This window comes from Macaca fascicularis, chromosome X (genome assembly GCF_037993035.2).
Source record: "Macaca fascicularis isolate 582-1 chromosome X, T2T-MFA8v1.1".
Classification (NCBI taxonomy): domain Eukaryota; kingdom Metazoa; phylum Chordata; class Mammalia; order Primates; family Cercopithecidae; genus Macaca; species Macaca fascicularis.
Window position 1 is genome coordinate 51,934,370 of NC_088395.1, and position 27,527 is coordinate 51,961,896.

Here is a 27,527-nt window from a genome sequence, read left to right on the forward strand (position 1 = left end):
ATTTACTGTTATTACATAGAAATGCTATTGATTTTTCTATGCTGATAGTATATTATGTAACTTAATTCAGTTATTAGTTCTAACAGTTTGTTTTATGGAGTCCTTAGGTTTTTCTGTATATACAATCATGTCATCTGCAAACAGATATAATTTCATTTCTTCCTTTCCAATTTGGATGCATTTTATTTCCTTTTCTTGACTAATTGCTCTGGTTAGGGCTTCCAATACTATGATGAATAGGAATGGTGAGAGTAGGCATCCTTGTGTTGTTCATAATCTTAGAGGAAAAGCTTACAACTTTTCACCATTGAGTATGTTGTTAGCCATGGGCTTGTGATATACAGCCTTTACTGCTTTTGGGTACATTCCTCTTATACCTAATTTGTTGAGAGTTTTTATCATTGAAAATTTCTGAATTTTGTTTCTCTTTCTCTTTAAGATTGTAATTTTTTTCCTGTTTCCTTGAATTCAAGAATTTAATCAGGGTGTGCTGAGTATATCTTAGAATGTAAGCTCCACAAAGACAGGGATTTTTGTCTGTTTTGTTCACTGATATACCCCAAGTGCTTGGAATAGTGCTGGCTGTGTAATAAGTCCTCATTAGATGAGTTGATTAAATTAACGTATGAATACATAAATTAGTGAATGGATGGATGAACAGGCACTCAGTCTGGAATTCAGGTAGCCCTTTCTTTAGGTTAGAGAAATTTTCTTCTATCATTTAGTTAAGTATTGCCTCTCTTCCTTCTATTTCTTTTCTCCTTTAACTCCCCATCCATCTCCCATATTCACATTTTAGATTCATTGACACTATCCTCTAAATATCTTGTCTTGTATCTCATTGAATCTATTGCTTTATGGATTTTTTTGCTGAGTACCTTGATATAAATCTTGCACTTGATTTTCTAGTCAAGTAATTCAGGGCTCATCATTGACATCATTTTTCATTTTATTGTTTAATTGGAATTTGATACAGTTTGGATTTGTGTCCCCACCCAAATCTCATGTTGAATTGTGGTCCCTAATGTTGGAAGAGAGGCCTGGTGGGAGGTAATTGGTTCAAGAGGGCAGATTTCCCCTTTGCTATTCTCATGATAGTGAGTTCTCACGAGATCTGGTTATTTAAAAGTGTGTAGCACCTCCACCCTTCTCTCTCTTCCTCCTGCTCTAGCCATGTAAGATGTGCCTGCTTCCCCTTCACCTTCTGCCATGATTGTGAGTTTCCCGAGGCCTCCCCAGCCAAGCTTCCTGTACAGCCTGTGGAGACATGAACTAATTAAACCTCTTTTCTTTGTAAATTATGCAGTCTCAGGAATTTCTTTATAGCAGTGTGAGAATGGACTAATATAGAGTTTGTTTTTAAAGCTTTGAGCTCTAGAAAGTTTTTGTGTGTATGTGCTGCATTTTCCTCAGGTGTTCTTATTACTTTTTAGTCAGTTTTTACATATCTTGTCTAATAGCTTTGTTTTCTTTCTCTCTGACTGCTGAAACTTTTTAATGTTTGTTTTTATTAATTAGTGATCACTTTGTGGGCCTTGATGTAGATTGGAATGTATTTGAGTCAGTACTGCTAGAATATCAACTATGTGCAGATATGAATGGTGTTACTATGCAAAAGAGGTCACATGTGAATTCTGATCTTCACACTGCTTTATTTCCAGCGAAAAGTTGCCATTTCTTTACAACACTGATTGTCCCCGGATAAAACTGTGAAAATTTCAATATTTAGGCCTAGTCGCCTTGGACACAAATTGCACTCTGAAATATTGTTCTTTCACTGAGAGCAGACAAGCACAGTATTTAAGTTTATATGCAAGGGCTCAAAAGCTAATACAAAGCTAGCTGGCAAAAAGAAAAAAGAAAGAGCAAAAATGACTGTTAGATGTAATTCTACATAATCTGTTTTTAACAAGAGCATTCTGTAAGACTAAATTATAAAGTTTTTAATCAAAGAGTGTTTTCTACTCTTGATTAATTTTCACCTACTGTACCATGGTAACTCTACCCATTCAGAATTTGAATTCCTAGTTCAGGGAAAAGAGGAATCTGGGGTAGTGGCAATGCAATATCCTTGTTTAGACTTGATGTTAATTTGTATCAGTGTTTGCTGGTAATGCTAATCAAAAACAAACTCCACCTAGAAACCTGTTTGTGGTAAAACATGGATAACATGAGTAAAGAGAATTTATATGATTTCATTGATCCATTGTGTGGGAGTTGTGAGGGATTAATAAATAGCACTCATCTTCCCTGACTAGGTTCAGAAACAATTGAAATTGAAAGATGTAGAAATCAGGTAAATGGAACTCAAAACATCATCTTTATTACTGATAACACTTCAGAGAATATGGCTTTAATGTGGACTTCTTAATATTGGGCCCAGAATTAAGCAGATTTACCTAGACCACCATAAGCAATGCTAAAAAACCACAAGGCTCTGGGCCAAAAGTGGGCCACTTGATGCATGATATGTTATCTGTAAGCATGTAGACGAAGGGCAGAGAGCAAGAGCCCCAGCCAAGCTGTATTAGTCAGGGTTCTCTAGAGGGACAGAACTATATATACACATAAAAATAAAGGGGAGCTTATTAAGTATTAACTTACATGATCATAAGGTCTCACAATAGGCTATCTGCAAGCTGAGGAGCAAGAAGAGTCAATCCGAGTCCCAAAACTGAAGAACGTGTAGTTCAATGTTCAAGGGCAGGAAGCATCCAGCATGAGAGAAAGATATAGGCTGGGAGGCTAGGCCTGTCTCTCCTTCTGACGTTTTTCTGCCTGCTTTATATTTGCTGGCAGCTGATTAGATTGTGCCCACCAGATGAAGGGTATATTTGCCTTCCCCAGCCCACTGACTCAAATGTTAATCTCTTTTGGCAACACCCTCACAGACACACCCAGGATCAATACTTTGTATCCTTCAATCAAGTTGATACTCAGTATTAACCATCACACAAGCATACTTAGATGTTTCTTCCAAACATACTAGTCATATAACTCATTCCTCCTTCTGTGGACAGAAAAGCAGAAGTGTTAGTCTGTTTGAAGTTCTTCCACTTGGAAACATGAGAAGTAAAGATTAAGTGTTCCCTCTAACACAGCTCAGTGATATATTCAGTATCGCCATGTGCTTGAACTTGTCTATCTCTTCGGGACCAAAAATACCATAATTTTGCTGTGACACGAAAGGTATTAGGATATTTTAGGAAGACTGTAGTACAAATAGCTCAACTACAGAATATCATATTAATGACATATCAATAGAATATTTTAAAACCCCATCTAAATGCTATAACAAAACATGAAGAAATGCTTCTTAAAGGCAGATGTACCAAAAGGAATCCATTCACCACTCTCTACCAATGGGAACACCAAACATTGTACATTTAGAGCATGATATGTTTCTCCACTTAACACCTACTAGAACTCTGCAATGAGGCTTCAAGTGAGAAGCTTCTCTATTATATCTGGATTGATGTAAGATCCACATATCAGGAAAGTGTGTGTGTGTGTGTGTGTGTGTGTGTGTATGAGAGAGTAAGATAGGAGTGGGGGAGAAGAAAGGAGAGGAGAGGAAAGAAAAGAGAGAAGGAAAATGAGATAGCAGGGAATGGGCACCACAGGTATAAAATCCTAAGTGATGTGGGTCATATGTTTGATGGAGAGATAGGGAGAGTATTGTGTGATAGTGAGGTAGTGGAGGTACGTGGCCAAAGTATGTGTGATAATGGTGTCAATGGGGACAGTGTGAGGATGGTATGAAATCATTGTGATCATGAAGACAGAGGCAATGTGAGTGACAGTGACAGAAAGAGATCAGAATGTATGTGACAGTGGTAGTTACGGTCACAGTGTATGTGAAAGACAAGAATTGTGCATGTGTGTGCATATGGTTGTTCGAGAGAATGGGGAGGGAGAGGACGGGATGATGGGACACTGGGATCATTGTGTGAAAATGTGGATGGGACATGTTGAAGTAGAGGGAGGATGGAATGGGGCAAGTGTAATGTCATTATGGAAGATGGGTACATGATGGAGGTGAGAAGGTTAGTGTATGTCTGTGTGTCTGTGTGTGCTGGGGAAAATGAGAAGTGTGTCTCTGTGAGGACAGGTGGATACAGTGAGCACGGGTAATCACAGTCGATGAAAATGTGATTGGAGTGGGGAAATCATGAGGGTCTGAATAGGGTTGTTGATAAAGTATATGATGGGAAAATGCACAGAGTTTCTGAGTGTCAGTGAGGAATGGGGAATATATGTGTGTGAGAGCAGAGCTGATGTGGTTATTGGTTGTGAGTATGTATGAAATGGAGGTGGTATGAGAATGTGTGGAAGGAGATTTGGAGGATGATACAAGTTTGATAATGGAGACATGGACTGTGTGTATGATAGTGGGTGTGGCTAGTTACTGCGTAAGGGTGTAGTGTAGGGATTAATTGGGGTGTGACTATGTGAGAGATGGGGATGGTGTGTATGATAATGGGGATTGATTTAAGTTAGTTGTATTTGACAGTGGGTATCATGGGTACTGTATCTGTTCTGGTCTAAAGACATTTTATTTATGATAGTACAGGATAGGACAGAGTATGTGTGGAAATGGTAGCGATAGAGACATGTTAGTGGGCATATTAATCCATTTTCACACTGCTATAAAGAGTTATCTGAGACTGGATAATTTATTAAAAAGAAAGAGGGTTTAGGGTGCTGGGATTGCAGGCGTGAGCCACTGCTCCTGGCCTGGAAGATCTCCATTTTTATGATTTTTTAATTTTTAATTTTTTTTTTAAGAGACAGGGTATGTGCCAGGCGCGGTGGCTCATGTCTGTGATTCCAGCAGTTTGGGAGGCCGAAGCGGGCGGATCGCTTGAGCTCAGGAGTTCGAGATCGGCCTGGGCAACATGGCGAAACCCTGTCTCTACACACACACACACACACACACAAACCAAAAATTAGACCGGTGTGGTGGTGGGCACCTGTGGTCCCAGTGCTTGGGAGGCTGAGGTGGGAGAATCGCTTGAACCCAGGAGACGGAGGTTGCAATGAGCCAAGATTGCGCCACTGAACTCCAGCCTGGGTGACAGAGCAACACCCTGTCTCAAAACAAAACAAAACAAAAAAAGAGATGGAGTCTTTCTCTGGTGCCCAGGCTGGGGTGCAGTGGCGCTATCATAGTTCACTGCAGCCTAAACTCCTGGGGTCGGGGGATCCTCCTGCCTCAGCCTCCTGAGTAGCTGAGACTAGGAGGGTGAGCCACCGTGCTGGGCTAAGATATCCATTTTTAGACGCTTTGTCTCAGTGTATTAAAAATATCGTCCTTGGACAAGTGTGGGTTGGTGATCTAGTCTACCATGAACTAAATACAGAACTTAGCCTAAGTGTTTGGGAACTTTTACTGCAATTTTAGAGTGATTTTATTTATGCTGAATCAATAATTTAAAGAGCGAGGCTTGTATTTCGTATTATAATTTACTGTAATATCAGTTTTTCTAGAAACAAACTCTTATTTCACGAAAGTATTGATTGAAATGAATTAAAACGAACAAAAAAACAACTGGTTTTGCACAAGTAGTTTGAGATATATTGCTGTATCTTACTCAAAATTGATGTGTATGTGATTTCTTTTTCTATAATGTGGGGTGTGTGTGTGTGTGTGTGTTCTTTGGGGATCTTGTGCTCTATTCCTAAAATATTAATGTCATGTGGGATTCCAGAATTGTTTTGTTTTGTTCCAGATATTTGCCTTGCATATATAAAGATGTGACCATTCTTTGCATGCTCTTTCCCCAGAGGCACATGTAAATGGAGTTGTAATTTCCTGTTGGTAAACAGCACAAATATTTAAATTTAGAATCAGGTGGTAAGGTTGATATGTAGAAGGGTAATACATTGGATTGCCTTCAAAGTGATACCTTTCCAGTTAACTGTTAACTCACCAGTTTACTGCTTTTCTTTTCTTTCTTTTTTATGCTTCATGAATTTGTGTGTCGTCTTTGTACAGGGGCCATGTGCTAATCTCTGCACCGTTCCAATTTTAGCGTTTGTGCTGTCAAAGCAAGCACGACTTTTCTTAATCATATCAAATATTACATGGTATGTGAAAACAGTATAGGTCTGGCTTAAGGTATTTCACAGATGACAAATGGACCTCTTGTTATAGAGGAATGAAAGATATAAATTAATAAAACATGATCATGATAAGAATAAAACAAAACTAAATCTCTCCAGTGCTTGGCAGCACACTCCTGGAGAGGGTTCAGGCTGTGTGTGGCCCCCCAGCAGGTGCTCAGAGATGGCTTAATGGCCTCGGTGACAACGGGAGCCCAGACTGCATAAGATTCTGCCTCTGGAGATGCAGAACAGTAGGGGCCTCTGATGTGCTCGAACATCTGTTTTGGATCTCCATTTCTCCTCAAGAAGAGACTCCTTTTTAAAAATTATTTTTTGGAAGCTGGATTACTGCACTGATTTCCAGAGTCCTCTTACACCTGCCACTTCTCAAGGGAATATTTTGGGCATAATCTTTTAATCTTTTTGGAAAGCTAACAAAACATTACCTATGCCAGGCCTTCCACCAGGAACACCCCATTCTTTCCATCATAGTGCTTTCTAAAGGACTTTATCGTTTGTTCTCTGGGTTCATTTAACTCTTAACTTACACCGATTTAGCATCTTTGCTATATTTCCTTGCTATTTTCTTATTTCATTCTTTACATGTTATGTTACATTTCTGTTTGAGTCTTTACAGTATCTTCTTTCTTAACAACTTGTCTTTCTAGAATATTCTCACAATTAATGTTTTGGTTTGTTTTGAGGTAGGTGATCAGCAGGTCTTGTTTTCTGAGCACTGGTCAGGACCCTGTCTATCTAAATGGTATGTAGCAAAGAAACTGGCCAAAGCTGGGTAGGACCAGCAATTATAATGCACTTGCATAAGACACTTCTACCAGTACCATGACATTTTACAAATGCCATGGCAATGACCTGGAAGTTATCTTATATAATTCTGGGAACTCTCTTCCCTTTTTCCATACTCCCGTTTGTGAATAACCCACCCCTTATTTAGCACATAATTAAGAATGGGTATAAATATAGGTAGCCAGCAATCCACAAGTGCTACTCTGGACCAATCTGCCTATGGGGTGGCCCTGCTCTGTCTATGGAACAGTCACTTGGCTGTACACTGTTGCTCAAATAAACTTGCTTTCTTTCATTGTCAAAAAATAAAAATACATAAAAAGAAAGAGGGTTTAGTTGACTCAGTTCTGCATGGCTTGGGAGGGCTCAGAAAACTTACAATCATGGTGGAAGGGGAAGAGGCACGTCTTGCATGGCAGCAGGTGAGAGAGAGGGAGCAAGAGTAGGGAAAACTGCCTTATAAAACCATCAGATCTCATGAGAACTCACTCACTATCAGGAGAACAGCATAAGGGAAAGTGACTCCATGATCCAATCACCTCCCACCTGGTCCCTCCCTTGACATGTGGGGATTATGAGCATTACAATTTGAGATGGGATATGGGTGGGGACACAGAGCCAAACCATATCAGCAGGATTGAAGGGTAAAGTGTGAATATGATAGTTTGGAGAACTGGGACAATATGTGGAGATCATACTTCATAAGTCATAGTCATAATCATGAGTCAGAGAGAGTCGTGTGAATGAGTTAGTGTGTCAGACTGTGTGTGTGTGTGTGTGTGTGTGAGAGAGAGAGAGAGAGAGAGAGAGAGAGAGAAGTTGGGATAGGGGCATCTCATGTTTTAGGATGGGTATTTGGAATATCCTTTGGATGTGAGTAACAAAGACCTAAAAATGAGTTGCTTAAAATAATTAAGGGATATCTTTTCTTCACCTGAAACAAGCCCAGGACCTTCAGAATTTTATCAGTGTCTCAGTCCCCTTATGTATTTTTTTTGTTCCATGGTCCTTGGTGTATAGCTGTCATCTTCCAGGTGCCTTCTGGTTGAAGGATGCCTGCTGCAACTCTGGCCATCATTTTTATGTTTCAGGTAGAAAGAATGAGGAAGAGGAGAGGGCAAAAATACCTTGTCAGTGGAATTAGTAGTCTCCTTTTACAGAGCTTTCCCAAAAATCCTATCCAATGACTGCCAAATACATCCCATGGGAAAGAACTGTGACACATAGCCACCACTATCTGTAGCTGAGAGAACATGGTAAGAAAAAACAATTTCCTAGTAAGGAAAAGGGGATGTTGGTAGGATATAACCAGTAGAGAAGGAGAGGTTGAAGATTTGGGAGAGAGAGTATAATTAATAGATGAAAATCACAAAGGTGCTAGATACAGATGGGATATGACTGGCAGAGTTTGAGATGCTGGAGGATATCATGGTAAGCAAAAATAGACATATTGTCTCTGCCCTCATAAAGCTACTGTCTTGTGAGGAAGATAGACAGTAATCGCAGACACAAATATTTGTGAAGTTGTCACTCTGGTAAGTGCTATGGAGGGGAAGTACATGGTTCTGTGGATAGGTTAAAAGAGGTCTTTACCTAATCAGGGAAGTAAAAGCAGGGAGGAAGTAATGATGGAGATGAAACCAGAAGACAGATTCAGAATTCATTGGTTGAAGGATCTGTGGGTGGGATGGGGTAAAAGTGTTTCCAGAAGAGGAAACAGCATGAACAAAGGGACTTATGCTCTGTTATCTTTTAAAATGTATTTTATTTCATTTAGAATCTTTTCTATTATGTCTTCAAGTTCACTAATATTTAGTAATAAATATCTTCTAGTATTTTTTTCTTCTCAAATATAGTTTTTATATCTAGATGTATGACTTGGCCTTAATAAATAGATCTCATGTTTTTACTTAACATGACCATTCTTTCCTCTAAGTTTTTGGACACATGGAATATAGTTATGATGGCTTTTAATGTGCTTACCTGCTAGTTATAACATCTATTAAATATGTAAGTTCTGGGTAAATTTGGATTGATTGATTTTTCTCCTCAAGATGGATCCTATTTTTCTGCTTCTTCGTATGCCTGTGTTTTTTGTTTGTTTGTTTGTTTAATTTGATGCCAGGCAATTGGAATTTTACCTTTTGGTAAAATTTTGTTGAAGTTTTGTCTTTTGGTGCTAGATATTTTTATATTCCTACAAAGCTACCTGTGCTTTGTTCTGAAATGCAGTTCTTTGGAAACAGTTAGATCTTTTTTAGTCTTGCTTTTATGATTTGTTAGGCAGGACCACAGCAGTTTTTTTTGCATAAAGCTAATTATCCCTGACTGATGAGGCAAGACCCATCTGAGTATCCCATGCCACATGAATTAGGAAGTTTTCCACTTTAGCTGGTGAGAACAGCATGGTCCCCAAACCTGTTCGAGCTTCTGGCACTTGTTCCCTTTAATCCTCTCAGGTGACTCTTTCCCCAGCCTCAGGCAATTTCCTTTTATGAATTCACTGATCAGTACTCTGTCTAATACTTAATGGCAATCCTTCAAAGATCTCCAGTGTTCTCCCTGTGTACCTCTCTCTTTTTGGGTACTCTGCTCTGTGAACTCTAGCTACCTTGGTCTTTCTGGTCTCTCATCTCTGTCACCCCAGAATTCAGGGAATCCCCTGGATTCTGACTACATTCTCCCTTGCTGCTCCACAAACTGGAACCTCTCAAGCAGTAAGTGCTCACTTCTTTTTTCCTCATCTCTCAGGGATTACTGTTCTTCATTGCCTAATGTTCGGTGTCTTGAAAGACCATTATTTCATATTTTCTGTCCATTCTTAAGTGTTTTTTGTCAGGTTGGAGGGCAAAATCCTGTCCCCAGCTTGCCTCTTAGGAAGTTATATGGCAGAGACCTGTTAGATAATTATTTTCTTTTCTTTTACAGTTGTTTGACCTTCTCATTACTGCCAAGTATCACAAATGAGTGACAGTTATAATTTTTTTTTTATCAAATGAGAAGAGCCTGAGAATAAGAAATGTATTCAAAATCAGGGATCTGAGGAACAATTTGGGTCACAGAGGAATGTGGCCATGTATTACAAGGATAACTCCTCATTACTCTAATCACAAGAAACTTCTGAGCATAAAGACAAGTTAGAAAAGGAGATTAACCTTCTTTTAAAGGATAGATGTTTAAGGCTTGGGGTAGATATTCACAGGATTGGTTCCCAGCCAGGGGGCTTCCAAGACATACTAAGTGTTAGAGTAATTGTGCTCTAATCTCAGACATCCTACGGGAGGATGAAAGCATACATAGGACAAGCCCACACTCACACCCATAGTGTGGGTCACATGACCATAGCTTCAGACTAATTTCAGAGACTATAAATCAGCAAGAAAAGGCCATGATGGTGAGAAAATGTGTGAAGAGCATTGAAGAGCCTTTGGCCAAGCTTCAGATCTTATTAACATCAGATAATTCATTAGCAGAGATAAACTCTATGAATATAGTTTTCATGGATGGTCTTTCTTTTTTTTTCTTTTCACATTCACTTGACTTTGTGGATGGTCTTTCAACTAGAGTTCAAATGTCATTCATTATTGTTAAATATATACTGAAGCCATAGGAATGCAGTCAGTGGAAAAAAGCCTTTAGGAACAAATCAAACCTGAGTAATCATGAGAAATTTCAACCTGGAGAGAAACTGTTGAATATAAAAAATGTGATACTCCACTCTGTTCTTATCCCATGCAGACTCCCCCAATCTGTGTAAGTGATTCCTTTGGATTCCTCCTCACACGACTTTGGTGAGGGAGTTGCATGCCCCTCTCCTTCCTCAAGAGAGAGGAAAACACTCTTTCCCAAGCCAAGGACTCACAACACTGTAAATTCTTATCTAATTCTTTCTAGCTTTCTGAGTACATATGGGCTGAAAAGGAATGGAATGAATACCAGTAGCATGACTAGTGTGCTCTCCCCATGTAAGGCCTGTAGGATTGTGCTCAGATCTCCTGGGATGTTCTCTTTAGAATGTGGAGGTACTGGGTAACTTTTTCTTTTCTTTACTTTATTGTTTTTTTTTTTTTTAAAGGCTATATGGCTTTAACCAAAATTGTGAGGAAAGGGTGAAAGTTCAATTCAATAACCTGCTAAATTTGTATTATCTTTTCTCATTTAATATTACAATAGAAGCATGCTTCTGTCATTAAAAACATCTAAATCAGATTTTTTATCACTCCCAATTTAAAGCATAGTCTTTAAAGGTAAATTACTAAGAAAGTATAGATATATTTTAGGCTCTAAATATACATTTCTGAATTGTTTTCTAGTAAAAGGAATACTTATTTGGCTTTTCAATAGCAAAGGACATCCCTAGCATTTTTTTAAAAGGAGAAAATGATAGTGGAAAAGAAAGTCATAGATTGCATTTTTTCCTAGATCAGGAATTCATAAATAAGACTAAGAGGCAAGGCACCAAGCATTTGCAACAAGTGTGACAGATACAAGGTTAATAACCTTGATGTACAAAGAACTCTCACAGCAAAATACAAATGATTAAGAAACACTGAGAGTATCTTCCCATCATTAATAATAATAATAAATACAGTTTGAATCAATTAAACATCATTTTGTCTATCAAAAGGGCAAAGATTTTTAAAGCAAATGTTCAGCACTATTAAAGGTATGTGAGAACTCTTCTGCATTACTAGTGTTGACAAAAACCTTTCTGGAAAGCATTTTGGTATTATTGAATAACAGCCTTAAAATAGTTCATACCCCTTTGAACTAGTAATTCCATTTCTAATAATATACCATAGGGAAATAATTGGAGGTATGCACAGAGGTTTGTTGGGGGAAAATCACCACAATGATAATCTAGTGAACAAAAATAAATGGAAACAAGATTTTTGTTACTTGGTCAAGTAGGTAAGTTTATATGATGGGATATTACACGTTATCATAAAGAATTTTGCAAAGACTTTTCAATGTCATAGAAAATGTTATGCTAAGATAATTGTGATAAAACATTATATACAAAAAAGAGTCTCAGATGTAGTATATTAATTACAACTGTGCATGTGTGTTTGTGATGTTAGACTTGGTTTGGACCATTTTCCCAACGTTTTTCAGGTGATTTTTCTTTTATAAAATGAAATTAGGAAATGTCATACTGTGTAGCTGAACTCATGACTTTTCTGAGTCCAGCTACATATCTGTTTTAATTGTTGTTAATGTTCCATGATTTCCAAATTAAGTGGTTTATGAGGTTTATATTGATGCTGAACATTGAGGATACATATGGCACTAAATCATATCCCAGGTGTCTGAGAGCATTCAGATATGTCTTGAAATTTTCCAGTGCAAATGAAAGAGGGACTCTATGTCACAAGATACCAAAAGCTCACATGGTAAGGTCATCTGATGCAGTACCAAACAAACATTCCCAAACTGTGCATTGGGGTTCTACTTGCAGGCTTCCTTCCCTTGTCTCTTCTGATAACCTTCTGCTTATTAATGGAATGTGAGTTGCTGTGGTGATGGGGGTGAGGAATTAACTGGAAGGGAATTGTGCAATATGAAGGAAGGTGTAACCTATTTAAGTCTATAAGAGATTACAAGTCACCAAGAAAGCCTCCGATGGTGAGAAACCATGTGAAGAACATTGAAGAGCCTTTAGCCAAGCTTCAGATCTTATTAACATCACAATTTGTTAGCAGCGATGAACTCTATGAATGTAGTAATCATGGATGGTCGTTCCAGCAGAGTTCGAATGTCATTCATTATTGTTAAATACATACTGAAGCCATAGGAATGCATTTGATATAATCCTAAGATGTCACTTTGCCTGCTCTTATGATGCAAATTGGCATTAGAAATTCAGCCAACTTTCTTAAAGTTGTGGAAATCTGACTGGACTCAGATCCATTAATCCTTGAAAGCAGGTAATACATGTATTTTTGCTGTCATTATTTCTCCAGAACTTATCACAATGTGTAGTACTTTACTAGGTATACTTTTAAAATGTTTTAAAATTCTTATACATGTATAAATAAAGAAGATAAAATCAAGTTGACTCAAGTCTAGAAAACATGGATGAGGGATTTAAGAATTCTGAAGTGTTTATTCTGAGGCACCATATAGCTTTATGTTTGGGCCTCAGTGTATATTATCAATGTAGAGGCTTCAAGAAGGACCCATTATTTCATATGGTTATTCTACCCTTTACTTAGGGGTGTTATAATCTCATGCTATGATTTTGTTTTTATTATATTTTGCTTTAAAGTACTATGATATTAATACATCATCTTTTTATTATTTGCATGTAATAGCTTATTCCATCCTTTTATTTTCATGTTTGCTGTATCTTTATGTTTAAGATATTTCTCTTGTTAATTGCATATAGCTGTCTTTATAATGGAAAGATACATAAATTTCCTTTAATTACAGCATCCTCAAATATTCTGTAATTGGAGATTTGATTTCCTCTTTGAAGGAAAGCTTCATTTATTCCTTCTCCAGTGCTCTCCCTTTCTTTATGTACTTCCAAGTTCTGCCCTATATCATTTTCTTTCTGCCTGAAGAAAATCTTCTAATATTTCTTGCAGAGCAGGACTATTGGTGATCAATTCATTCCATTTTTGTTCATCTGAGAATGTCTTTACTTCTCCTTTACTTTTTTTTTCCTTCTCCTTTACTTTTGAAAGATCTTTTTCTATATGTAGAAATCTAGGGTGGTAGTCATTTTTCTTTTAACACTTTAAATATTTCACTTTACTCTTATTGCTTGCATGGTTTCTGATGAAAGCTGCTGTAATTTTTATTCTTGTTCTATTATAAGTAAGATATTTGGTGTTCTCTGAGCTTCCTGGATCTGTAATTTGGTGTCTGTCATTAATTTTGGAAAATTCTTAGCCATTATTTGATATTTCTTCTGCTCTATTCTCTTTCTCTTCTCCATCTGATGTTCCAGTTATGCATATGTGACTCCAGATTTGCCTATCCATCAAGATTTTAGGGAGATGATTTGCCCTGAAATTTCATTTCTATGACAGGTCCAAAAAAGTGGTTGATTTTTAGTTTGTCCAGTTTTTTTTTTCTGGTTGTTGGTGCCTCCAGCCTCACATTGATTCTGTGGTGGAAGAAAGGCATGGGGAAGCATAGAGTCAGTAGATATTGTGGGTTCCTTAAAAAGGAGGAACTGTAAGCCCCATATTCTAGGGATGGGAAGAAATGCCAGATAGGTTTGTAAGATCCTTAAGCAATGTGTTCTTGTGTCTCACCTTCTGGCTAAGGCCAGAGAGGACAAGATTACAAAACAGAATTGTCTGTGTGGTGTCTATAATTATTTGTAGCCTCTTCATGTGGTTTCCCTCAGCTGAGGGTATTATGGGAGTATATGTGAGACAAAGACAGCCTCACAGAGATTAACAGACCTCAGCATATCATAGGAACAGCAGAATGTTTTCCACATATATGAGTGATATATGATACCCAAAGAGAGAGTTGGACCCAAAGCAGCTTTACAGTAAAGAATGAAGCTCACTCAACAACTACCTGCTTGAACAGACATTGGTGAACAAATATGACATGTATGCCAACATGGATACATGACACCCAACATATGTTCCCCATCCTGATGTTTTGACACTATTTAACATCGTAGAACTTAAATACAACCCCAAAGCAGAGAGTGAGAGGGGGACTCCATACTGCTGGAGATTAAGTTTCCACCACTCAGTGGAATGGAAACTTGACATAGAATTTATGTTGAGTTGCAGAGAAAATAACTTACATATCCTGCATACCGGAGTTTGTCAGATAATACCCATACCTGCAGAACAATCATCAACAGAACGTGTGTGATAAACACTGAGTATCTCAAACAAATTTATCTACTCAAAACTTGGGGTGTATGTCTCTTATAGTAAAAAACCACAGTGGTCTTACCTCAAGGCCAGAGTGAGATGTGAGAAATGACCTCTGGCATGTTGGTGGGTACCAACATAAAGGGAACTGAGAATCTGAGAAGAAGAGAGGACAACTTCTCTGCAGAACGAAATCACTGTCACTGGTGAAATGTGATTCTACTTCATTTCTTCTTCGTCCTGTCCCTGGCCCTCTTATTTCAAATACTTCTCTTTTCTCCCTGGTTATTTCCTCTACTCCCTCCTTCCTCTTTTTTACCCCTCTCCTCGTTTATTTTTCATCCCTCCTTATCTACTCCTTAACCTCTTGTCTTAGTCAGTTTGGGCTGCTATAACTGACTACCATAGACTGGGTGGCTTAAACAATAGAAATCTACTTCCCACCATTCTGGAGGCTGGCAGATCTGCTGTCTGTTGAGGGCCCTCTTTTTCCTGGTTTGCAGATAGCCATCTTCTTCTTGTGTCCTCACAAGGTGGAGAGCAGACCGAGGAAGCAAGCTTTCTCCTTTTCCTTCTTATAAGGTCATTAATCTCATTATGAGGGCTCTACCCATATGACCTAATTACCTCCCAAAGGTCCCATCTCCAGTACAGTCACACTGAGAATTTAGGTTTCAACATCTGAATTTGGTGAGGCCACAAACATTCTGTCCATACCACCCCTCTATATACTCCCCACTCCCTCTCATGCTCTTCTACCTTACATCCTCTTCTCTTTCCTCTTGCTTTTTTCTTTTTCTTTTTCTTTTTTTTTTTTTTTTTGAGACGGAGTTTCACTCTCGTTGCCCAGGCTGGAGTGCAATGGTGAGATCTTGGCTCACTGTAACCTCTGCCTCCTGAGTAGACGCGATTTTCCTACCTCAGCCTCCCGAGTAGCTGGGATTACAGGCACTTGCCACCACGCCCAGCTAATTTTTTGTATTTTCAGTAGAGACTGGGTTTCACCATGTTGGCCAGGCTGGTCTCGAACTCCTGACCTCAGGTGATCTACCTGCCTCAGCCTCCCAAAGTGCTGGGATTATAGGCATGAACCACCGCACCCGGCCTCCTCTTGCTTTTTCTGCTCCAACTTAGTATCTGTTATTTCTCCATTATCTTATTTTTCCTTATCTTCCTAATTCCATTTACTTCCAGCTGCTATTTTTATTAATCTTTTCTTATTCCTGTTATATTCTTTCTTCTTTTCTTCCTCCCTCTCTTCCTCTTCAGTCCCTTTCTTTCTTACTTGACCTTCTTTCTAATTTCTCCCACTCTTCATGCTCCCATCTAACAAGATGGTGGAAAACAGAGAAAAAGATAATAGAATGGAATAAAAATGTACTTAAAATGGGAACAAGAATAGGTAATGGATTTGACTGGGGAATAAGGCAGGGAGAGGCATTATGAATAATCCAAAGTAAAATAGGGAGAGAAAGAAGTTATTAAATATGATTTTTAAAAAACTACTTATCAAAAGCCATAATTATTCTGATAGGCAAAATGGTAAAGTCACTTCAGGAAAAAGAAAGGGATGTTACTTATTTAGATTATTACTCAATATTGCTCTTGATGTTTTAGCAACTCATATAAGAGACCACCACCAAATAAGTGCTATTCATATTGTAAAAGAGGTGATCAAATTATTTCTTTTTCTTATAATGCGATTGTACATTAAGAAATCACAATAGATTAAAAAAAATACGAGAATTGAGAACTTCCAGAAAGAAGTAGTAGACAGGGTAGATGTATTTTTCCTATCCAACTCTGGAAAAAATATATAAACAAAACATAACAAGACCCACAAAGTTGAAACGAAGATGATATATTCTCTAGGGAACATGGAACCAAGGAATCAACATGGAGGTAAGTTCCCTGTGTTTTCTTTTTGCTGCGTACATCCTAGACCAGATGCTAGAGAAACTGGCAAACTGGAAACATCAAAGGGCACAGACCAAAAAAAAAAAAGCCTCAATATAAATCCACTCTTTCTTCACCTGAAGAACAGACAGCCTAGTAAGGATTTTTTTTTTTTTACTCTTGTCATCCAGGCTGGAGTGCAGTGGCACAATCTTGGCTCACTGCAACCTCCGCCTCCCAGGTTCAAGTGATTCTCCTGCCTCAGCCTCCTGAGTAGCTGGAATTACAGGTGTGCGCCACCACGCCCGGCTAATTTTTGTATTTTTAGTAGAGACAGGGTTTTGCCATGTTGTCCAGGCTGGTCTTGAACTCGTGACCTCAGGTGATCCGACAGCCTCAGCCTCCCAAAGTGCTGGGATTACAGGTGTGAGCCACCACGCCTGGCTGACAAAATTTTTAAAACAATAACCACTCTACTGTAGCTAAATACCAGATGAGACTACAGCTCTACCCCTACTAGCAAAGGCCAACTAGAGCGACTTCCACCCTTGCCAGCCTGTAATAAGACCTCTAGTTCCCTGACAGAATGGTAAGATGAACGGGGAGTGGGAACGTCCTAGTACCTACCCTCAGTCAGTAGAGACCATGTGGGGAGCCTAGATTTCCACCCCTAATGAGTGATAATGAGGTGCCTCTCCCCTAACAAATGGTGTGGTATCAAGAGGAAGCCTAATGAAGAGTCAGGTTTTTATCACCACCCAACAGTAACAATGATACCTATCTATCAGTGGTCTCAATGGAGGACATTTGGAGAGAAGTAATTGGGCACCCAATCTCTCCCAGAGTGGTACTGGTAAAAGCTTAATGTGGAGCTAGAACTGTCACTTAGCCCATGGTGGCAGCAAACTCCTCAACCCCAGGTATCAGTGGAATCTGAGTGTGGAACCTGGACTTCCACCTACATGTGATAAAACAGAAGATTTAAATAAGACCCAGATCTTCATAACATAATATGCAAAATATCCAGGATTCAACTGAAAATCACTTGTCATAGTGAGAACTGTAATAATCACAACCTGAGTGACAAAAGACAATCAACACACATCAAGATGGCACAGCTATTAGAATCATCTGACGAAGATTTTTAAACAGCCATCCTAAAAATGTTTCAGTGAGCAATTGTGAACATGCTTAGAACAAGTGAAAAAAAGGATGCCTTAGCAAAGAAATTGGAAATCTCTAAAAGAAATCAGAGATACAAAGAAAAATTAATAGGAAATTTTAAAACTGAAAATTTTAGTACATGGACTTTAAAAAAGACAAACCTCAGTAGATGAACTCAACAGCAAAATAAAGATAACAGAAGAATGAATCAGGGAACTTGAAGATAGAACAATAGAAATTATTCAGTCTGAATGACAGAGAAAAATATACTGAAAAACAAAACAACAACAACAAAAAACAGTCTTAGGCACTTGTTGGACTATTACAAAAGATTTAAATATGTGTCATTGTAATCACAGAAGAGAGAGAGAAGAGGGACTGAAAAAGTGTTGAGAGATACAATGGCTGAAAATGTCCCAAATTTGGGGGTGGGGGAGACAATCCCACAGATTCAGTGATTCAAGAAGCTGAGCAACCCCCCGAGAAGATATAGTCAAAGCAACCATTTTCAAACTTCTGAAAGCTTAAGACAGAACAAAAAATCTTGAATCCCACCAGAGCAAAATGACACCTTACCTATAGAGAATACCAAAGCAATGACAGACAGAAGCTCTCCCATTAGATATCATAGAGGCCACAATATATTTCAAGTGCTGCAAGAAAAGACTCATCAACCTGGAATTAAATACCCAATGAAAATAAAATACCCTTTAGTCTTGAAGAGTAAATCAAGACATTTCCAGAAGAAAGAAAACTAAGAATTTGTTTCTAGCCTACCTATCCTAAAATAATGGCCAAAGGAAGTTCTTATAAAAGAAATTAAGAATTCTAACAATTGTTCAAAGAAGGATGAACATTTCTACACAATCTCATCCAGAAAATAAGAGGAAACAACTTCCATTAATTCTGTGAAGTCAGTCTTACCCTCATCCCGAAACCAAAGTACACGAAAGAAACTTACATATTAATATGTCTCATGAACATAGACGTAAAAGTCTTCAACAGAACGTTAGTAAATCAAATCCAGTGTTGTAGAAAATGTTATACACCATGACCAAGGGGAATTTATTCCATGTAGGTTCAGCGTTCATAAATCCAGCAGTGTAATCCACTGTATCAACAGGCTAAAGAATAAAAGTCATATCATACTGATTGACAAAGAAAAAAGCATTTTAGAAAATCCAACAATTCATTTTTCCTAAAAATTGTTAGCAATTCACTAATAGAGAGTAACTTCCTCAAGGTTGATTTTTTAGGATATGCGCTAAACTTTCACCTAGCATCAGACTTAATGGTGAGAGACTGAATGATTTCTCCTTGCCATCAGGAACCAGGTAAGTATATCTGCACTCACCAGTGCTATCAAAATAGTATTGGGTTGCTGGATCATATGACAGTTCTGTTTTTAGTTTTTTGAGGAACCTCTCTATACTGTTTCTAAAGTGGCTGTATTAATTTACATTCCCATAAAAAATGTATGAGTGTACCTCTTTCTCCACATCCTTGCCAACATCCATTATTTTTGTCTTTTTGGTAATAGCCATTATTAACTGGAGTGAGATTATATCTCTTTGTGGTTTTGATTTGTATTTCTCTAATGACTAGTGATGGAGAGCATTTTGAAAATATATTCCCTTGTTCATTTGTATGCCTTTTGAGAATTATCTATTCAGGTCATTTGCCCATTTTTAAATTGGATTTTTGGGAGGTGTGTGTGTATGTTTGTTTGTGTTTTTCTATTGGGTTATTGGAGTTCCTTATATATTCTGGTTATTAAATCCCTTGTCAGTTGAATAGTTTGCAAATTATTTTCTCCCATCCTGTAGGTTTTCTTTTCACTTTGTTGATTATTTCCTCTGCTGTGCAGAAGCTTTTTAGCTTGATGTGATCCCATTTGATCATTTTTTCTTTGTTTGGGGTGCTTTTGAAGTCTTACTAAAAAAATATTTGCCTAAACCAATCCTGGGGCACTTCCCTAATGTTTTCTTCCAGTACTTTAATAGTTACAGGTCTTATATTTAAGTCTTTAACCCATTCTGATTTGATTTTTGTATATGGTGAGAGATAGGTCCAAAAGAAAGAAAAATCAGTATATCAAAGAGATAGCTGGATTCTCGTGTTTATTGTAGCACTATTCACAATGCCAAGATGTGGAATCAACCTAAGTGTCCATCAGTGGATGAATGGATAAAGAAAATATGGTATGTATGCACAATGAAATATTATTCAGCCATAAAAATAAGGAGATTCTGTCATTTGCAGCAACATGGATGGAACTGGAGGACATTATATTAGGTGAAATAAGCTAGACACAGAAAGACAAATATACGTATTCTCACTTATATGTGGGAGCTAAAGAAAATTTGATTTCATGGAAGTAGAGAGTAGAGTGATGATTACCAGAGACTGAGAAGCGTGGGAGGTGGGGAGCCTAAAGAGGGGTTTTTTAAGGGGTACAAAAATACAGTTAGATAGTAGGAATAACACCTAGTAGTCAGTAGCACAATACAGCAACTATAGTTAACAATCATTTATCGTACATTTCAAAATAACTAGGGGAGTAGATTTGGAATGTTCCCAATACAAAGAAATGATAAACGTTTGAGGTGATGGATATCTCAGTTACCCTGATGAGATTATACAAGATCATACCCTGATGAGATCATTATATATCATATACATGTATCAAAATATCACATGTAACCCATGAATATATACAACAAATATGTATCCATAAAAATTAAAAATTAAAGGTAAATCTAAGCATGCTTCTTAAAAAACAAAACACAACAAAAAGCAAAATAATAATGGAAATTCTAACCAGCTCAGTAAAGAAAGAAAAGCAATACAGATCAGAAAGGAAGAAATAAAACTCACTATTTCCAGATGTCACGATAGTGTATGTAGAAATTCCCAAAAATCTACAAAAAAATAAAATGTCCTAGAACTAATAAGTGAGTTTAGCAGGTCACAGGGTACAAGATCAACTTACCAATATCAATTTTATTTCTATATCCTAGCAATGAGCATGTGGAAATTAAAAATAGAATACTGGGCTGGGCACAGTGGCTCACACTTGTAATCCCAGCACTTTGGGAGGCTGAGGCGGGAGCAATCACTTCAGCTCAGGAGTTCGAAACCAGCCTAGGCAACATAAGGAGACCACATCTCTACAAAAATTCAAATAATTAACTGGGCATGGTGTCACGCACCTATGGTCCCAGCTACTTGGGAGGCTGAAGTGGGAGGATTGCTTGAGCCCAAAAGTTGAAGGCTGCAGTGAGCCATGATCGCACCATTGCACTTCAGCCTCGGCAACAGAACAAGGCCCTGCCAGAAAAACAAAGAAGAAGAGAAAAAGAAAAGAAAACAATGATTCAAAAACAAACAAACAAACAAAAAAAACCCCACAAGGTGAAATACGTGTAAATTAACAAAACATATACAATATTTCTATACTAAAAACTAGAACATGTTAGTGAAGAAATTAAAGAAGAGCAAAATAAATGGAGAAGCACATATCGTCACATTCATGGATTGTAAGAATCAATGTAAGAAATTGGGAGTTATACCTGATGTAAATGACGAGTTGATGGGTGCAGCACAGCAACATGGCACAAGTATACATATGTAACAAACCTGCACGTTATGCACATGTACCCTACAACTTAAAGTATAATAATAATAAATAAATTAAAAAAAAAAAAAAAAAAAAGATTAATTTTCCCTAAATTGATACACAGTTTAAGTGCAGTTCCTATCAAAATCCCCGCAGGATGTTTTCTAGATATAAATAAGATTATTCCAAAATATATGGAAAGACAAAAGAACCAGAATAATACATAAAATAATTTTGAGAAAGAAAGATAAAGTGGGAGAAATAATTCTATTCAATTTTAAGACTACTGACTATTGTAATCAAGACTGTGGGATTTGGTAGATGAACAGACACAGAACAATAGACTAGAACAGAGAACTCAGAAACTGCCTCACAAATATGCCAGCTGATTTTCGACAAAGGTGCAAAAACAATTCAAAGGAAGGAGGATCACCCTTTAATTACCCTGCACTGGCCTGACTGGATATCCATAGCTCTGACACCCGCTCCCCCCGCCCCCTCCCTGCTGCCAAATGAACTTCAGCCTAAACCTCACACCTAATTAAAAGTTAAACTCAAATGGATGACAGACATCAACGTAAAAATTAAAACCATAAAACTTTTAGAAGATATTGTAGGAGAAAATCGTGAGGTATACTAGGGCTTGTTGAAGAGTTCTTAGAAATGGCATAAAACCCACAATCCATAAAAGGAAAAAAAAAAACCCAATAAATTGAATTTCTTCAAAATTTCCCCTGCAGAAGTCTCTGCAAACTGGGAGAAAGTACTTGCAAACCATATATATGACAAAAGACTCGTACATAAAATATACGAACTCTCAATATTCAACAGTAAAAGAGAAAAGAAAGAAAACAATGCAATTAAGGGTAATGGGGGGCTGGAAAGGAGGTGGGGATGGTTAGTGGGTACAAAAGTACTTAGAATGGATAAGACCTACTACTTGATAGCACAATAGGATAACTATAGTTAATTGCACATTTTAAAGTAACTTATAGTGTAATTGGGTTGTTTGTAACTCAAAGGATAAATGCTTGAGGGGATGGATTCTCAATGATGTGCTTATTTTACGTTGCATTCCTGTGTCAAAACATCTCATGTACCCCATGAATATATATACCTACTATGTACCCACAGGCTTTTTTAAATTAAAAAATAGGTAAAAGGCATGAAGAGGCATTTAATCAAAGAGGATATATGGATGGCAAATAAGCACATGTAAAGATGTTCAACATCATTAGCCATTAGGGAAATGCAAATTAAAACCACAGTAAGATATTACTAAACACCTGTGGCCAAAATATACTGTCACCAGCAGATGCTGGCAAGGATTTGGAGAAACTGTATCCTTCACACATTGCTGGTGGGAATGTCAAATGGTATGATCACTCTAGGAAAGTTTGGTAATTTCTTGTAAAACTAACATGCACTTACTATATGACCCAACAATTGCACTCTTGGGTACTTATCCCAGAGAAATGGGAACTACACAGATACTTGTACACAAATGTGTATAGCAGCTCCATTCACAGTAGCCCCAAACTGGAAATGACCCAGATGTCTTTCAGTGGGTGAATGGTTAAACCAACTGTTGTAGCACCTCTATACCATGTAATAGTACTCAACAGTAAAATGAGAAACTCTGATACACAAGACAACTGGGATGGATCTCACAGGCATTATGCTGAGTGTGAAAAAAGCCAATCTCAAAATGTGACACATCGTATGATTACATTTTCATGACTTCTTGAAATGATAAAATTATAGAGATGGTTAGGGATGGGGATTGTGGAGGAGAATTGGTTGTGACTATAATGGGGTAGTATGAGGGAAATGTTTGTGGTGATGAAATAGTTCTGTGTCTTGACTGCTGTGGTGTTTGTAGAGACTTCCACATGTGATAAGGTGATAGAGAACTATATACACATTGTACCAATGTCAGTGTCTAGGTTTTGATTTTGTACTGCAGTTACATAGATGTAACCATTGGGGAAGCAGATAAAGAGTACATAGAACCTCACTGTACTATCCTCGCAATTCCCCGTGTATCTGTAATTATTTCAAAATAAAAAGTTTTAAAAGTTTTTTAAAAACAGAATTAATAAAATATTACCGAAAAGCAGTAGGGCACCAGTTATATTTCAAAAATCATGCCATAGGGCCGGGTGTGGTGGCTCACACCTATAATCCTAACACTTTGGGAGGCCGAGGTGGGTGGATCACCTGAGGTCAGGAGTTCGACACCAGCCTGGCCAACATGGTGAAACCCCATCTCTACTAAAAATAGAAAAATTATCCAGGTGCCTGTAATCCCAGCTACTCGGGAGGCTCTAGCAGGAGAATCACTTGAACCTGGGAGGCGGAGGTTGCAGTGAGCCAAGATCACGCCATTGCACTCCAGCCTGAGTGAAAGATTGAGACTCTGTCTTAAAAAAAAAAAAAAAAAAAAAAAAAAAAAAATCATGCCATATGTATTAGCTGGTTGGATACCATTGCTGCTGCTACTGAACATGGACCCTGGATGTTAGCCCCGCTGCTAATGCTGCCCCTAGAAACTGGATTTTCTTGTGGCTGCTGCTCCCACCACCACAGCTATGGCGATGAATTCCATCACTGCATATTTGAATCACTCCTTTGAGACAAAGTGTTAGGTCTAAGTCATAACTGTGCAGTGAAAGGGTTGACTCAGCAGGTCTGCAATGTTTAAACCCTGTGCTTTCCAAAAAAAAGGTCTTTTGCAAAGAATGCTTTGGCTCTTGACCAGCTCTTGGGAGATAATCTGTAAGCCCTTGGAGTATCTTGCCTGATCAGAGTGTCTTTGTTTACTGTGACCTTGGCCCACACTGGATAGTTTATGCTAACAGTGTGATTTGTGGTGTGAGCCTTGGGCTGAGAGATACTAGTTTAACCTCTGCATGGGCTAGAGACTGAATAAGGTCAGCCACACAGGTGCTCCCGGCCTATCTGACTGAACCCCAAAAACAACTCTGGGCACCAAGGCTTGGGTAAACTTCCTTGGTTGACAGTATGTCATACATATTAAACGCATCATTGTTGGGGGAATTAAGCACTGGTCATACAACTCCATTGGGAGAGTACAACTGGAAAGTTGTGCCTGGTCTCTCCTGAATTTTTCCCTATGCACTTTTTACTTTTGCTGATTTGAATCTGTATCCTTTCACTGTAATAAACAATAGCCATAACACTTTTTCTGAGTTATCTGAGTCCTTCTAGCAAATCATTGAATCTGAGGATGGCCTTCAGGAGCTTGCTACACTGGTAAATCCTAGATCACATTCTCTTAGCTGCCAACGGCATGTGAAGAAGTGAATATCTGGCCTTTGTGGCTTTTACAGTTGGAACTGTTACGCAAGAATATATATGACCTTACTAAAACGTTAAAAATCGAAATACGTCTGGCCCCAAGGGTTTTCAGTAAGGATCTATAAAGCTATATAAAGAACTCCTAAAAGTCAGTAAGACAGACAACCCAGATGAAACCCAGATGAAAAACAGGTAAAAGACATAAGCATATTATAAAATAAATCTAATATGTTCATTTATGTATAAAAATGTGTTCTACCACATTGCTTATCAGAAATATAAATTAAAACCATAAGGAGATACCAATAAATACACATAAGATTGGCAAAAAAAAAATGATAAAGTCTTGTAGCATATGTCTGTCTTACTCCTGGGCTTCTGGTGTCACGGAAATAAATACAAACATTCATTATTAAAGTATAAGAATATATGTACAAGTATTTTTATTGCAATGTTGTTGTATGTGCCATGCTCCCCACAAAAATCGTGAAACTAAAATGGATTCCATCCATGGGGGAATGGTTGAATACGTTGTGGTACATTCTTACCATGAAATATTATGCAGTCATTTAAAAGAACAAATCAGAGGTAGACTGTTGTCAAATAAGATAATTCAGACACATAAAAGTTCATGTAATCTTAAATTTGTAAAAATAAAACATTTTTGAGTATGGAGGGATATCAAATGGTGTTAAAAACAGGTGTTTGACAGGAGAAGGTAGAATTGAAAGAAAGTGGGAAGCAGTAAGGAAAAGAATGAAGTTTAAGGTCTGGCATATATAACACATCATTTATGTAACAATATATATGTGTGTAAAGTATGAAAAGGTAGCACCAAATCTAAGCAATTGTCCAAGGTGATGAGATTTAGAGTGATGTTTATTTAATTTATAAAATATTTAGGCAGTGTTTGAATGTATAGTGATTAATATGCATTATTTGTATAATGAGGAAAAATAAGTGAATTGATCACAGGAAAAATTGCCTCTCAGGTTTCTTGCTTTAGCAATGGGATGGAGAGTGATTCATTCATTTAACAAATATTTATTGAGGATATAAAAATGTGCCAGGCATGGTTCTAGGTGCTGGGGAAACAACAATGAATAAAACAAAAATCTATCTCCCTAAGAGGTTTACACTCTAAATGGGAGAGAAAAGCATAACTAGAGGAGAAACACTGTGTTGGTGGGAAGGAGGAGGTGTATGAAGGAATTGATTTGGGACCTGTTAATTTAGAGAATACTGAGAGATATCCATTTGGAGAAGTGAGGTAGGTAGTTACTATGGATCTAGAATTCACAGGGCAAGTCATAACTGAAGATACAGATATGGAAACAGCATAGAAAATTGTGTTTCCGACCTCCTTTCCTGAGTCTGATCACGTCTCACTGCAGACACTTTACAGAGGAAGTGCTGAGGAAAAACAGGCAGCTGACAGAGGAGGTTGCTATGCAACAGATTAGGAAAGTCATCCAGCCAGGCAGAACTGATGTTGGCCCTTGGGGACCAAATGCTGCAGTCCTTCCTAGCATTAGCTTCCTTTCATGTGCAGGCTTCTGGCATGAGTTGATGCCAGAACAAATGTGAACTGCACAAAGATCTGTCTTGAATTTTGGAAATGTACCAGTTTAATTTGAGTCACCTCACATCTGTATTTAATTTTCTGCCTTTTTGAGTTTCTCCAGTTATCCTGGAAGCATAGCAGCGTGTGTGTTCTTGGGTAGGACCCACTTGCTGTGCATTCCACTTTGCACATTGAGAAACCGGGCTCAGAGAATTGAGTGACCTGAGCGGGCTCACACAGCTGGAGACAGACAGGCTGGGCACTCCATCGCTGGAATTCTGAAGCCCAGCCCAGTTTCTCTCCGTAAGACCACAGCTGCCCCAGACCCCAGCCCTGAAAGGAACCAGGGCTTGCCATGGCTCAGACACACAGGTCTGATTGTCCTGGCTGCTCCAGTGGGCACCAGAAGGCCTCAGGGACAGTGCGATTGTATCCCTGATAAGGAAGAGGCCTGACGTTCTGAGCACAGAGTGGACCCCAAGGAGCAATTTCCACACCTGGATGGACCCACATAGGGCAGGGGGGAGGGTGGGGGCCTCTGCTTGTGTCCTCCTGAATGCAGAGCATGAGCTTGGGCCTCCTAGAACACAAACTTTGCTTGTTTAGGACAAATGGGGTGCCGTGGTCTGTTGCTCAAATGGAGGAGGGAGGGGTACCCTTAGTCCCCAGGGCAGCATGAGCAGAACGTGGGTTTTGGAGTCAGGAAGACCCAGACCCAAATTTTGCATTTTGTTTTCTGGCTTTGTGGCCTTGTCTAGTTTATGCAATGTATATGTGCCTCATCTTCCTGATCTGTAAAATGAGGGTGCTGACATTCACCTCCCAGGGCTGCTGTGACGGGAAGACAAGCCCCAGCACAAATCCTGCTGTGATGTACAAGCTGTGCCCTTCCCTCCTTTCCTCCCCCAACACACACAAATGAGTCCATCACCGGAGCTGCATAAAGAACAGGGAAGAAACTAACGTTCTTTCTGCGTCTGGGAGCTTGTGGGGGCGGGCAGGGAGTGGGGGAGAAATCATGGAGTCACGTGGCAGCCACAGACTTACTACTACTACTTTGTTAGCTCCAATAGTGTATCCTCTCAGGCCATTCCGTTTCCTCAGCGGAGGTCTAACACTTGTTGCAATTAGAGACCCCACACAGAGACCTAAGCGTGCTGGGCAAGGGGGTGGAGATGCAAGCCGACCTGACAGGAGG

General features: G+C 38.5%; 1 protein-coding gene and 1 non-coding gene across 5 annotated transcripts in view; one reads left to right on the forward strand and one right to left on the reverse strand.

Moving 5' to 3' along the window:
- MAGED1 (MAGE family member D1) overlaps nucleotides 1–27,527 on the forward strand; it is a 107,177-nt gene that overhangs the window by 70,550 nt on the left and 9,100 nt on the right. The window lies entirely within an intron of this gene.
- Nucleotides 5,954–6,059, reverse strand: LOC123571464 (U6 spliceosomal RNA). Its single transcript, XR_006695624.1, has one exon. It is a non-coding gene; the product is annotated as a U6 spliceosomal RNA (small nuclear RNA).